General features: G+C 40.9%; 1 protein-coding gene and 1 pseudogene across 2 annotated transcripts in view; one reads left to right on the top strand and one right to left on the bottom strand.

The window, feature by feature from the left end:
- Positions 1-13,074, bottom strand: part of JAK1 (Janus kinase 1) — a 119,610-nt gene that overhangs the window by 89,221 nt on the left and 17,315 nt on the right. The window lies entirely within an intron of this gene.
- On the top strand, positions 5,847-6,581 carry LOC123635564 (annotated as a pseudogene). Its single transcript, XR_006734162.1, has one exon. The product of XR_006734162.1 is annotated as a transcription factor BTF3-like (transcript).

The following is a 13,074-nucleotide window of genomic DNA, read 5'->3' as shown; positions in this document are numbered from 1 at the left end:
AGTAGAGACGGGGTCTCACTCTTGCTCAGGATGGTCTCGAACTCCTGAGCTGAAAGGATCCGCCCGCCTTGGCCTCCCAGAGTGCTAGGATTACAGGCATGAGCCACCACGCCCGGCCTTCATTGTTCTCTTGATTTTACCATAAGCAAATGGTGTGGTATTTATAAATCTGAACTTATAAAATTATATATCTTTAGTACATTGAGGCTTCATGTGAGATTTGATTTGGAATAGGGTTCCTTGGTTTCAAAAAGAGTCAAAAACCACCATGCCAGATTCCCTCAAAGTTCTCTTCAAGTTCTAACATGCATAGAAGAAAGGCAATTTCTAATTAAGCTGGGATTACCTTCCCGCTCCCACCCGCTTCACCCGCACCTTCACAATACACTACAACTCCCAGGGGAGGGAGGGCCTGAGCAAATATATTCCCTTTCCACACTCCTGTTCCACCTGGAGCAGGCAGCTGCCACCCTAGGTGCTACTCAGCCAAGTCCCCACTTCCCCCAGCCACAGGATGAAAGCTATTATGCCCACCCCAACCATGGCAGTGGGACACCCAGCTGTTTGGCTCAAGGCTGGTTCCCCGGTGATTCCCAGGCTCCTAGGAGATGACCGACCCTCTAAGGAGCTCAGGCCAACATTCAGGGGGCCTCAACCTTTAACCTTAGCGTAGAGAAGGCACCCCTTTTGTGTAGGAGCTACTCCCTCTCCCCTGCCCTCACGTCTCAGCCTGTCAAAACTCTGTTCTTCACGCTGTTGTGGGGAATGGTAAATTGTTAGAAACTACCGGGAGGCAATCTGGCAAAAAGACCTAAAGAACAGGAACCTATGTGACTCCCAGAAATTTATCCTAAGAATAGCTAACATATGCACACAGAGATATATATGTGTGTGTGTGTCTATTAAAATTGAAAGCAATAATAATAATAGTTACATTTTAGAGTACTGGATCCTCTGATAAGGTTCTTTACATCTCATTTAATGCTCACACCAATGCTGGGAGCTAGATATTACTGGACTGTATAAATAATAAAACTAAGTTCTATAAAAAAATAATTTGGCCAAAGGTCACCTAGCTAGTGTCAGCGTCAGGTTCAAACCTAACTTACTCACTCTTGCATTTAACAAACATCTATTAAGCATCTACTCCGTGTCAGGCACGGTGCTACGTGCCAGCTTTGTTGCTGGCGCTTTTCTCTTACTTTTCATTTTGAAATAATTTTAGATTCACAGAAGACCTACAAAGATAGCACAGAAAGTTCCCATACAAATGTTATGGCATTTTTAAATTGACAAAAAGGAATAAGCATCCATTTCATCATCAAATAACTCAGAGGGCACTGGGCAGCTGCAGCCAACACCCACCTCTGCCTTGGACTGATCTCCCGTTCCCACTGACTTCTGACTCTGCACCGTCCTCCCCACTGCACCAGCCAAGCGCAAGGCAAGGGAATTAAGGAAATTGCCACAAACCAAAGCTTCTTTCACCCAGTAAGAATTCTTAAGCCACTGCTAATGGGGACTAAAGCAACAGAAAGAATTATGCTTTTTATTTATTACTTTGAGACAGAGTCTCCCTCTGTCTCCCTGGGTAGAGTATAGTGGCATCATCCTAGCTCACATCAACCTCAAACTCCTGGTCTCAAGCAATCCTCCTGCCTCAGCCTCTGGAGTAGCTGGGACTACAAACACGCACCACCACACCCGGGTAATTTTTCTATTTTTGGTAGAGACAGGGTCTCACTCTTTCTCAGGGTGGTCACAAACTCCTGACCTCAAGCGATCCTCCTGCCTTGGCCTCCCAGAGTGCTAGGATTACAGGTGTGAGCCACTGTACCCAGCCAAGTTATGCTTTTTAAATGAGTACAGAACCTCAGGGAAATCTCAAATAGGAAAGAGCAGTCATAACAAGAAAAATAACAAATATAAGTAAACACCACATCAGTGTTAGCTGTGCGTACCAGGCATCATACCAAACACTGTACTCATTTAATCCTAAACCATCCTGAAAAGTGGGTGCCATAGTTAGCCCCATTTACAGATGAGCAAACCCAGGTGCAAAGAAGTTAAGTTTTACTCAAAGCTCCACAGCTAGTAAGACATTTTTCTTCCCTGGGAAGAGAGAGAACACAGGGCTTCTATCCCTCTGCTTTGAGCTTCTCAGCTATTTTTAATATCAATGGCCACCATCCAGACATTAGATGTGACCAATCTCCAGCTCAGCACAACTATTCATGAGTGTAGCATTTCTCAGCCCCTGAGTAATCTTCGGCTAAGAGTGACGTATTTTGTACATGTTTCCAGGGGAAGTGAAGAAATTTCTGAGGGCCTTGCACAACACTGCCTAAAAGGAGGATTTCAAAAGGCCTTTCATAAATGCTTTCATGATGCCCTCAGGACATTACCTATCTCCTGGATGTTACCTGCCTCCCGCTGCATCCTTCCTGCCAGCAATCCAATGCAAACACCACATCAACTATCTCTACAAAATTGTGGTGCGGGAATTCACTTCAAGGGATCTGCACGTCTCTGACTACACAGCAAGATGCAGGGTATAAAAAGGGAATAACATTTCTAGCGCCACAAAATGCAAACTATTTGTTTCATCAAACATGCTGCTCTAAAAACAGTTTTTGCTTTCAAAGAATCCTTGGTTTGCCTTTAGACTCTCATTGTTTCATAATGAAGTGACTAACTTTGAATCATTCAAACCTGCTTTGGTGTTTAGGATTTTCAAGTACCACAGAGTGTACAATTACTATATGAATATGAATTCAAGCAATACAAACACACTAAAAGACACAGCCAATGGCCTAACTCAGGTCCACCTCTGGAATTAAGGAGCTAGCAGAAAGCAACCCAGACACCATTAGGAGTATGAAATAAGAAGGAAGATAAATGCTGACAAAACCCAAGAAAGGATGGGGTATCTCAGGAAGCCAGAAAATACATGGAGAGAGAGGAAAGGACCAAAAGCAGCCCCTGTTCCTAGTCACCAATTGGGATCAGTGAGGAAGGGTTTCAGTGAGATCCCAGGAGGCATCTTTCAAATGTACTCCAGCTCTGGTCCTAGGAAACTTGCTCAATAAATGATGAAATAAATGACACAAAGGCACTGCATATGAAGCTCCTTTTTAAGGCTGTAAGAACCTCTTGTCCCAGCTTTGAGAAGGGAAGAGCAGAGGGTGGGGGGAGCCACACCAGGGGAACTGGGCAGTGAAGAGCTGGGTTGTTTTCTCACTGGCAGTACCTGGCATTGCTGCAAAGAGAAGTTGTAGTGACTCAGCACGAGTGCACAGAACAGTAAAAAAGAAACAGTACAGGGAGAGCTGGGCCTTCTAGTTATAAAATGAGATGGGTAGGGACCCCAGGCTGTGGACCCACCTGTGTGCCCCTCAATCCTGACTGCTCTCAAGGCTGTCCCCCTGAGCTTTCTCTGAAAACTCTCCCATCTGTTGGAACTAAAGTATTCTGGTTCATTCTCTCAAAGTCCAGGTCAAATACCTCACCTTCCCTGAGCAGTTTTCCTGACTTCCTGAGCCAAATGTAGTCACTCTCCTCTCTGTGCCTCCACAATACTTTGTTAAACGCATTAATTACAACCTTAGCTTGCTTTGTATTATAATATCACCCATCAGATTATACTGGCGGCTGAGGCAGTATTTTATTTCATTTTTGTTTCTCAGTCAGTGCCTAGAACATAGCAGGCGTACATCAGATGAATGTCCTCTAGCAGGACCATCCACAGTTCCCAAGGCCATAGCAGTCTGTAGGAAGGTTCAATGATCGATTGACTAATACAACCCACTTACTTGAGGACTAATCTATTTCTAGCCATGGGTATATGCACCCCTGCTCCCTCTAAAAGTGGAATAAGGGAGTTTCTCTCTTGATTCCCCTCTAACAATGGGAATGAGAATGCAGACGTATCCAACATCCTTGGGGATGACCCCACCAAACAATCTCACATCCACTATGACTAAAACCTAAAGCACCAGATTGGGAGGGTACTGAAAAACAGTTTCAAAAAAGATTTCTGACCTTCCTCAGCCCATTAGAGGATGAAACCAGAAAGACTGATCATGATTCATTTTACACCGAGTCTCTGACAACCTGTTCTTTCCTCCTACTCAGCCTAAATGAGAAGTCATCTCAGTCTTGGCAGTCACTCGCTATTTTTCCAGCCTTTCCTGCAGCGAGAGCCTACCTGAGATGCTACCACAGAATCGTTTGCAACTGTGTCGGCTCACCTCTGATGCTAAGGGAGAAAAAGAGGGAAAGTCCCCAGAAAGCCACAGTGTGAGTCTTTACGATTTTGTTCAGTGTATGGTGGAGCTGTAACTGATGCACAAATAAATCCAAAAAGGCTGGAGCGCGACCCGACAGGATCCAGCAGGACCATCCTAGACCAGACATGTGTGTGTCTGGATACCTAGGACAGCTGCCCCAGAAACCTAAGGGCCAGGGACACACCCCTGCCACTCCCCATTTCACAAAGTTCACAAGGGGCCTTGTCTCCTAGCCCTAGACTTACTCCACCAGCGTCAACATGGAATTCGTCAAGCAAGAAGCCAAAATGCAGTTTCCAGATAAAACTCCCTCAGTCACTTCCTTTCCTTACATGCGCAAGATCAAAGAGGTTAGGCAACACAGAAAAGAGGTGGGGCTTTATTAGAGAACCACGGACTTTAAGGTTGGAATGGACTCTACAAAACATTCAGCGCCCTTTTTCACGGCAATAGCCAGCTATACTTTTATTACCGGGCTCAAAAAGTCTCTACCTTTACCCACAACTCCACGGGGCCAAAGACTGTAAGAGTATTTAGTATTTAAAAATAAAAATTTGACACTGTACATCCTCCAACGCAGTAACATAGGACTTGGCAGGTACCCTTTAAGGCATATCCTTTTAAAGTCTCTAAAACTCTTGTTTTGTGGAAGAATTCATTCATTCTTAGGGGAAAATTAAGTTCTTTTTCCCATGAAGTCAAAGAGAGGCACCTCATGTCACTTGCCTGTCACCTGTTCCACGTTCATAAGAATTTTCAATGTGACAGAAAACATTAGGTTGGAACCATATGAAATTGCCAACATTTGACCATTTTTGTGTACAAAAATGGCAATTTGTCTAAATCAAATATGTATAAATAAGAATGCATGGTCTAGCGCAGTGGTTCATGCCTATAATCCTAGCATTCTGGGAGGCGGGAGCATCACTTGAGGTCAAGAGTTCGAGACCAGCCTGAGTAAGACTGACACCCTACCTCTACCAAAAATAGAAATAATTAGCCAGGCATGGTGGTGCACATCTGTATTCTCAGCTACTCGGGAGACTGATGCAGGAAGATCCCTTGAGTCCAGGAGTTTAAGGTTGTAGTGAGCTATAATGATACCACTCACTGCACTCTAGCTAGGGTGACAGAGTGAGACTCTCAAAAACAAACAAACAAACAAAAAGAATGCAAAACAGTGCATTTTAAAATTAGCTTAAATCCCTAAAGCTTAAACATTTCACAGAAAACATTTCAAATGACTGTTTTAAAAAAAGGATCAAATATCTGTATGGGGTTGATTCTCCCCACCCCTAGTTTGGTCTGCAGGACCTTATGTAGGCTGAGCAATCTCGGCTATTTGGGGAGCTGCTCAACTGCCAAGCTGGCTCTGAGCCACCACCTGTTACTTTGACAGCTGTAGCTTCAGGGTTACCAAGACCACTTGCAAAACCTACACTTACATGAAGCTCAGAGTCTCAAACGGCGATCTTGATTCCCCCCGTGTGTGCGCCTAAACTCAGCTGGTCTTCCCGAGACCCTCTGAGCACCAACCCCAGTCCCTCATGTGGCCCCTTTTACGCTCCGACAAGATGAAAGAAACTATCATGAATCAAGAGAAACTCGCCAAACTGCAGGCACAAGTGCGCACTGGTGGGAAAGGAACTGCTCGAAGAAGGTGGTTCATAGAACAGCTACAGCAGATGATAAAAAACTTCGGTTCTTCCTAAAGAAATTAGGAGTAAACAATATCTCTGGTGAATATATTTACAAACCAAGGAACAGTGATCCACTTTAACAACCCTAAAGTTCAGGCACCTCTGGCAGCAAACACTTTCACCATTACAGGCCACACTGAGACAAAGCAGCTGACAGAAATGCTACCCAGCATCTTAAACCAGCTTGGTGCAGACAGTCTGCCTAGTTTAAGGAGACTGGCTGAAGCTCTGCCCAAACAATCTGTGGATAGAAAAGCACCACTTGCTACTGGAAAGGATGATGATGATGAAGTTCCAGATCTTGTAGAGAATTTTGATGAGGCTTCCAAGAATGAGGCAAACTGAAAGGAGTCAACTTCTGAAGAAGATAAAACTTGAGGAAGTTATTGGGAGCTGCTATTTTATATTATGACTGCTTTTTAAAATTGTTTTGTTTATGGATCTGATAAAATCTAGATCTCTAATATTTTTAAGCCCAAGCCCTTTGGACACTGCAGCTCTTTTCAGTTTTTGCTCATACACAATTCATTCTTTGCAGCTAATTAAGCTGAAGAAGCCTGGGAATAAGGTTTGAAACAAAGGTTAATAAAGTTCTTTGTGTAGTTAAAAAAAAAAAAAAACAAAAAACCAAGGCTCAAAAGGCATAAGTCAAAGCCACCAAAGAACTCCACAGCACTCCTCTCCTTCTAATGGTACTTCTGGTTTCCAGGGAAACCACCTCACGCTAACCACACAGTCACAGTCCTGACAAGCACCCTCTGAACTTCAGCCGTTATTTCAGTTTTACCTGGAGTCATTCAGAAAACTAGTTCCAAAACAAGTTTCAGAGACCCAACATTGAGCATCTTCTATCATTGCTAGTTTTTCTATAAATCTAGAACCTTTAAAAATTAGAGAGAAAAGAGCATATCACTTAAGTTAACGTTCAATTATATAACACAGGCACTCTCTGTACTATCTTTGCAACTGTCTGCAGATCTATAATTACTTCAAAATAAAGGTTTTTTTGTCAATAGGCATCAGTGGAATATTGATTAGTAACTAAAAACCAAAATAGACTTAGTTGATCAGGAAACAACAACAACAAAAAAAAAACCCTTATTATTTAAGTTTTTCAGATATATCCTTAAGGCTGGGTCAAACTGATCCATCAACGATTCAACTAAACACTTGATATTCAACCTTGGAACAAGGAAACCTATCCATCGATCACTCCAACGCTAAGATACACTAAATTACTCTCACTGTAAGTCTCTTAAACAGAGAATGTCAAAATCATTTATGTTAAGAAATATAATTTCATGACTGAAAAAACTTTTTTTAAAAGTTCAATTATACACAGATACAAATAATGACTTAAAGAGTAAAGAACAACTTTAATAAAATCTTTTAGATGTACTATGTGATTTTAAGTGTTTGGTCCATTAATAATAGAAAGCCCCTTTCCAACAACCGGCCCAGCAATATAATAGGATAGTAGCAGAATCTTTCTCTGGCCTATAAACTAATCCTAGTTAGAAAAAATATCCAGGAGCATTTGTACTTGTCCGAACTCTTGATTCCATGATATCACATGAACCAAGTGAAGGCCCGGACCAAGCCCGTCAGCCTTATGTGGAGGCACACAGATGATGACTGGCTTGGGCTCATGGCCATGTTTCAGCTTGATTTTACCACTCCACTTCCCTCAGCACCAGAATTATTTATCTCCTCTACTTCTCTCAACACTAGAACCATTTATAAAGCCCAGAACAGCTCTAAATGAAACTAGTAAGTAAACTATTTCTCCAAAACCAAACCATATACTTTCGTGTTTCTCATGAAAAAGCAGGGTTCACTGAAGAAGAAACTGAGAAATAAATGCTTCCTCATGAATTCCCTCTTCTTAATATTTTATGTCTACACAAGGATGCGACATGGGCAGAGGTAGTTGGCAGCACTACGGCGTCTCAAGATATGCTATCTAGTGCCCCCAGAACAGAATCATGGGCCTCTGCCTACCCTTGCCATTCTTATTTAATGTTATAATTTAATATTTAATTAATAATTAAAGTACTTAATTAATTGAACTAAACTGAAGATCCATCTAGCATTCTTTTCACAGGGATTCGGTTGGGTCAACTGTATTTGGAGAACTACTGTCTGAAAGTCGATAACATATTTTGCCGTAAAGACACCCTTGCCCCCACGGCACACTGTTTTTGGCTGCCATCAACCTTCTTGTCTAGAGTCAGGAGGATGTCAGATGATTTTGTAAAAGCAATAGATCTATGCATGAAAGTAGACATATAAACAAACACAACACATACCTTTAAGGGTGACCATGCAACTGGGAATAGCAAATGGCAGCTTACTGCCTATTACATAAGACATGGAGAAAAGTATAAACATCTACCCAACCCCAACTCCAATACATCCACCCAAGTTCATAAGAGCTTCACAGTGTGCATAAGTTTAGAGTCACTAGAGCTTGGAGCTAGCAGATAGCATGGCTCAGTGATAAAAAGCACAAGCTTTGCAGTCAGACAAGAGTTACTCATTTATAAAATGAACAAGGTACTTAACGTCTCCAAATATTGGCTTCCTTATCTTTATTTTGCTTGGGTTTTTTTTGGTTTTTTTTTTTGAGACAGAGTCTCACTCTGTTGCCCAGGCTAGAGTGAGTGCTGTGACATCAGCCTAGCTCACAGCAACCTCAAACTCCTGGGCTCAAGTGATCCTTCTGCCTCAGCCTCCCAAGTAGCTGGGACTACAGGCATGTGCCACCATGCCCGGCTAATTTTTTCATATATATATATTTTTTTTTAGCTGTCCATATAATTTCTTTCTATTTTTAGTAGAGACGGGGTCTCACTCTTGCTCAAGCTGGTCTCAAACTCCTGAGCTCAAATAATCCGCCCACCTCGGCCTCCCAGAGTGCTAGGATTACAGGCGGGAGCCACGCGCCCGGCCTGGCTTCCTTTTCTTTAAATGGGGATAATACCATCCAGTACACAAGAGTTTTTAAGGATTAAGTGAGGTATATACAAAGACCCATACTGGACACACAGTATATATGTAATTTGTAAGATCATAGTCATGGATATAATTCCTATACAAGGCTTTAAAAAACACTCACAGAAAACCACATGGTTTCTATTTGCACGCTGATATCCAGCTGGTATGATACCTCTAGTGTATGTGTGCCACACAAGTCAATAAAAGCAGGAGCCAGACAGGGAATAAGAGAAACAACTTAGACGGTGGGTGCCCCAACTGGGTGGCTGAATACTATTCCTTCTCAAGTAAAAACCAGCATGCAAACATACTCTCGTGTTTTAATAGCGCTAAGCTTCTCTGTTTTAGAGCACACATAAAAATATATGTCCGCCAAAGGAAATGCTACAGAAATTTCATACAAATATTCACAAATGGCCAGATACGGTGCGTACCTGTAGCCCCAGCTACTTGGGAGACTGAGGCAGAAGGCTCACTTGAGCCCATGAGTTTGAGACTGCAGTAAGTTATGATTGCACCACTGCACTCCAGCCTGGGTGACAAAGCAACATCCCATCTATAAAAATATACATATGTGTGTATTAACATATATGTTCACATATAATCATGAATATTACACATTGCCAGGCCTTCTCACTTAGAGCTGTGTATAAAATACATGTGACTAGATGCCAACAAGCCTGTAAATCCTATAGGAACAAGCCCTACACACAGGCACACTGATAGCTTCAAGAAAAAACAGGTAAGCTGACAGGAAAACAATGGAAAGCACAGCAAGAATTCTAGTCTGAAGCTAGTTAGTGTTGAACAAATACGCTATGTGTGTATTCACGCGCATACATACACACAACTCGCAAGAACACATTAACTCAATAGACAGAATCCCTATTATGATAATCATAACAGCCATAATTTATAGAAAACCTATTTTATGTCAAGTTTTTCTACCTCGATTTCTTAAAAAATGAGCAAAGTGAGATTAAGAGGGGTTTGTTGTTCCTAGGTAACAGAGTCAGCAAGTGGTAAAACTTAAACCCAGGTCTTACAACTTCGACCTATGCTATGTTCCAGAAGTACTGTGCACAACACAATTTACAGTCATAATCGAACCTGACAAAGAAAAACTAAATTGTACTCAGTTACCTCAGTGTAAGAACAAGAAAAATATTTTTTTAACTTTTTCATCAAAATAAAGTTTTCAAAATATAGTTATTAAAAGAATAAACTCTCACAATCTAGAAAACTTATCCCAAAATGATTCATCTCTAAAAGGTCAAAAGAACCAAGAATTTACTGTAACTTGCATCTACATCTGAGAAACAAATTCATTCCTTAACTCTAGAGAAACAAATACAGAATGCAGCAATATCACTAGAAATTCTTTCACTTGGGGCTTTCACCAGAGCTTATTCACTTATTACTTATTATTCTGACAATAATTAGAAATGAAAGACAAAGACGATTTGTCTTGCTCAACCAAATATTTTAGGGACAAAAAAAATTAAGCAAATTAAATCAATAATTATTTCAAATTTCCCACGGTTAGAATAAAAAGCACTGGCCTCCTTTCAGAGTCTTCTGCTCCTTCTATCAGAGAAACTGGGGCTGGCAAGGGGGCCTCAGAGCTATGGTGTTACATTCAAACTCCCACAAAAGGGCTTCATTTTAATGATGAAGAAACCAAAGCTCAGAAGCATAAAGTGACTGAATTAACCAAGGTCTCAAAATCAGTTACTACCGTATCCCCAACATGAATCCAGGTACCTGACTCTCTTAGTGGAATGTCTGAATCTGAAGACCAAATGGAGAGCCTGAAGTCAAGTCTGTGTCCCCTGGGACTTCGGGCATTCTCCAGGGGAGGCAGGGAGGATGTTGGAAGTGTGATCTACAGGACAGATTCCCGGATGCCCAGAGAAGCCCTACCTACTGGAGCCGTCAGCCAGGAGCAACTGCGTCAGCAAGGTGGTTCCTCACAAAGACGAGAATGATTCAGAATTAGATAAGATCCACAAAAAGAGCAACTACTCCTGGAGGAACATAATAACCAAATGCAAAGATAAACTACCAAATTAGAAGAAAAGATTACAGTGTTTTATGAGAAACGTTTACCTTTGAATGATGAAATTCAATATATCCTGGATGGAAGTAGATATTTTGACATAAAGGATAAAGAAGACATGTGGATCTGGATTGTCAGGAAGAAAAAGACACACTAACATTTCCCGCAGGAATTTATCACTGCTTCACTAGGGATGAAAAGAACTGTGTAAAAGAAATCCGGCCATGTGCTGGAGAACCAGTATGGACTGTTCTGATACTCAAGGACAGTACATGTCATTTTTGGCACAGGCAGCACAGTGGGGCTCTCTGGAGACTAACATACTACTTGTAAAGGTACTAACCATGGTAAGTGAGCAGAAAATTAATCATTTTTTTTTAAAAAAGCTTTGCAAATCTATGCTATATTATATAAAGAGGGAGAGATATGCAAAGTATAAAAGGTTTATGTAAAAATAGATATAGAAACATAAATGTTTCCAAATTTTCTGAAGCATAACTCTCTCCCTTCTGAAGAAAGTGTCTATTATCCTGAAATTGAGGTTTGGGATGGACCATTCTAACAATTAAGTCAAAGAACAGAAGGATAAAACACAGATATCCTTTATCCATACTTTGTTTGAAAAACTATGCCCTTTCCCAGTTCTTGGATGCAATGCTCCATTTACTATAGGTTCCCTTCGTTTGGTTTTCACTAGTTATCGAAAAAGTTTAATCTTATTAAATCCAAATCTAATCAATATATGTTTACTAACTGACTAGGTATATTGACTCTCATATGTACCAGGAGGCATGGAGAAAGGAGTTCACGCACTGAGCTTGGTGCTAGGTTCTACAGACTTTTTGTCTGACTTAATGCAAAGAAGTTATCTAAAAAGCTGTCATGCTAGGAATTATGTCAAACCAGTTTCCTATCTGGAATCTTAGAGGCTGCACAGAAGTGCCATAAAGCTGCAGAGGTGCCAGAAGCAAAATCTTAAAAGTGAACTGCACTCTCCAGGGAGTGTAGTCATAAGCTTGTTGTCACAAGTCTTTTCAAAAGATAAGCTAGCCTTGCTGATTTTACAAAAGCAGATCTAACCAGTAAAGTAACTTTAAAACACTAGGAATACTATCTGTGTAAAATCATTATAACCACTTAATCAGTACAGGATGCATCCTATAAAATTGCTTTTGGGCTTCTCTCTTCATCATGAAGGATTAGCAGCCAGTATTTTAATCATTAGGGGAAAGGAAGCCGACCCTGTTTTACTTGGAAGCCATTTTTAAAGCTCACTGCAACACAGCCAGTAAACACAAAAGGACAAAGTTTGTCTCTTCCACAGCATTATCTCCCAGCCATTTAAGGTGGCTTCCACTTCACACCTCCAGAGCACATCTAGGAATCTAGCAGCCCGGGATATTTACCGTGCTTGGGGGGAATCTAACCGTTAGGAAACACTTCTCAGGCATCCCACAGTCCTCAGGACTGTATCTTCGCCAAGGAAGCTACAGAATTTACTGTCCTAAAAAAACTAACTGGGCAGATTTTATGATGTTTCTGTTAAAGTACAGTGTGTGCTTTTTAAATCATGGCATAAATAAGTATCCAAAACCTTAAAATTTGAAAAAACTTTGACACAACAATATCACTTACAGCATCCTAAGGATACAATCAGAAAATTGCACAAAAAGGGAGGCACAAAGATGTTCATAACAGGATTATTTATAGAAGGATAAACAAACAACATATATATCCCACAGTAGAGGATTAGGTAAATAAACTTTCACTTCACCCATACAATGGAAAATTATGCACCATAAAAAGTTGTGATACCATAATCAAAAGTTACTTGGGAGGGAGGCGGATTTTTAAGGAGTCACTGGTGAAACGTCTATATAACAAGAGCATTATGTTCTACAATTTCCTTGAAAACTTTTTAATGTATAGGTTCACATATGCATGAAATAAAATCTAAATCATAAACATTAAAATATTAACAAAAACATTTATCTGTGAGTGGCAGGTCATGAAATTTTCAGTTTTTTAA

The sequence above is a fragment of the Lemur catta genome, chromosome 3 (genome assembly GCF_020740605.2).
Source record: "Lemur catta isolate mLemCat1 chromosome 3, mLemCat1.pri, whole genome shotgun sequence".
Lineage (NCBI taxonomy): Eukaryota > Metazoa > Chordata > Mammalia > Primates > Lemuridae > Lemur > Lemur catta.
The sequence above is the reverse complement of the archived record's forward strand: the minus strand, read 5'-3'. Positions and strand labels throughout refer to the sequence as shown.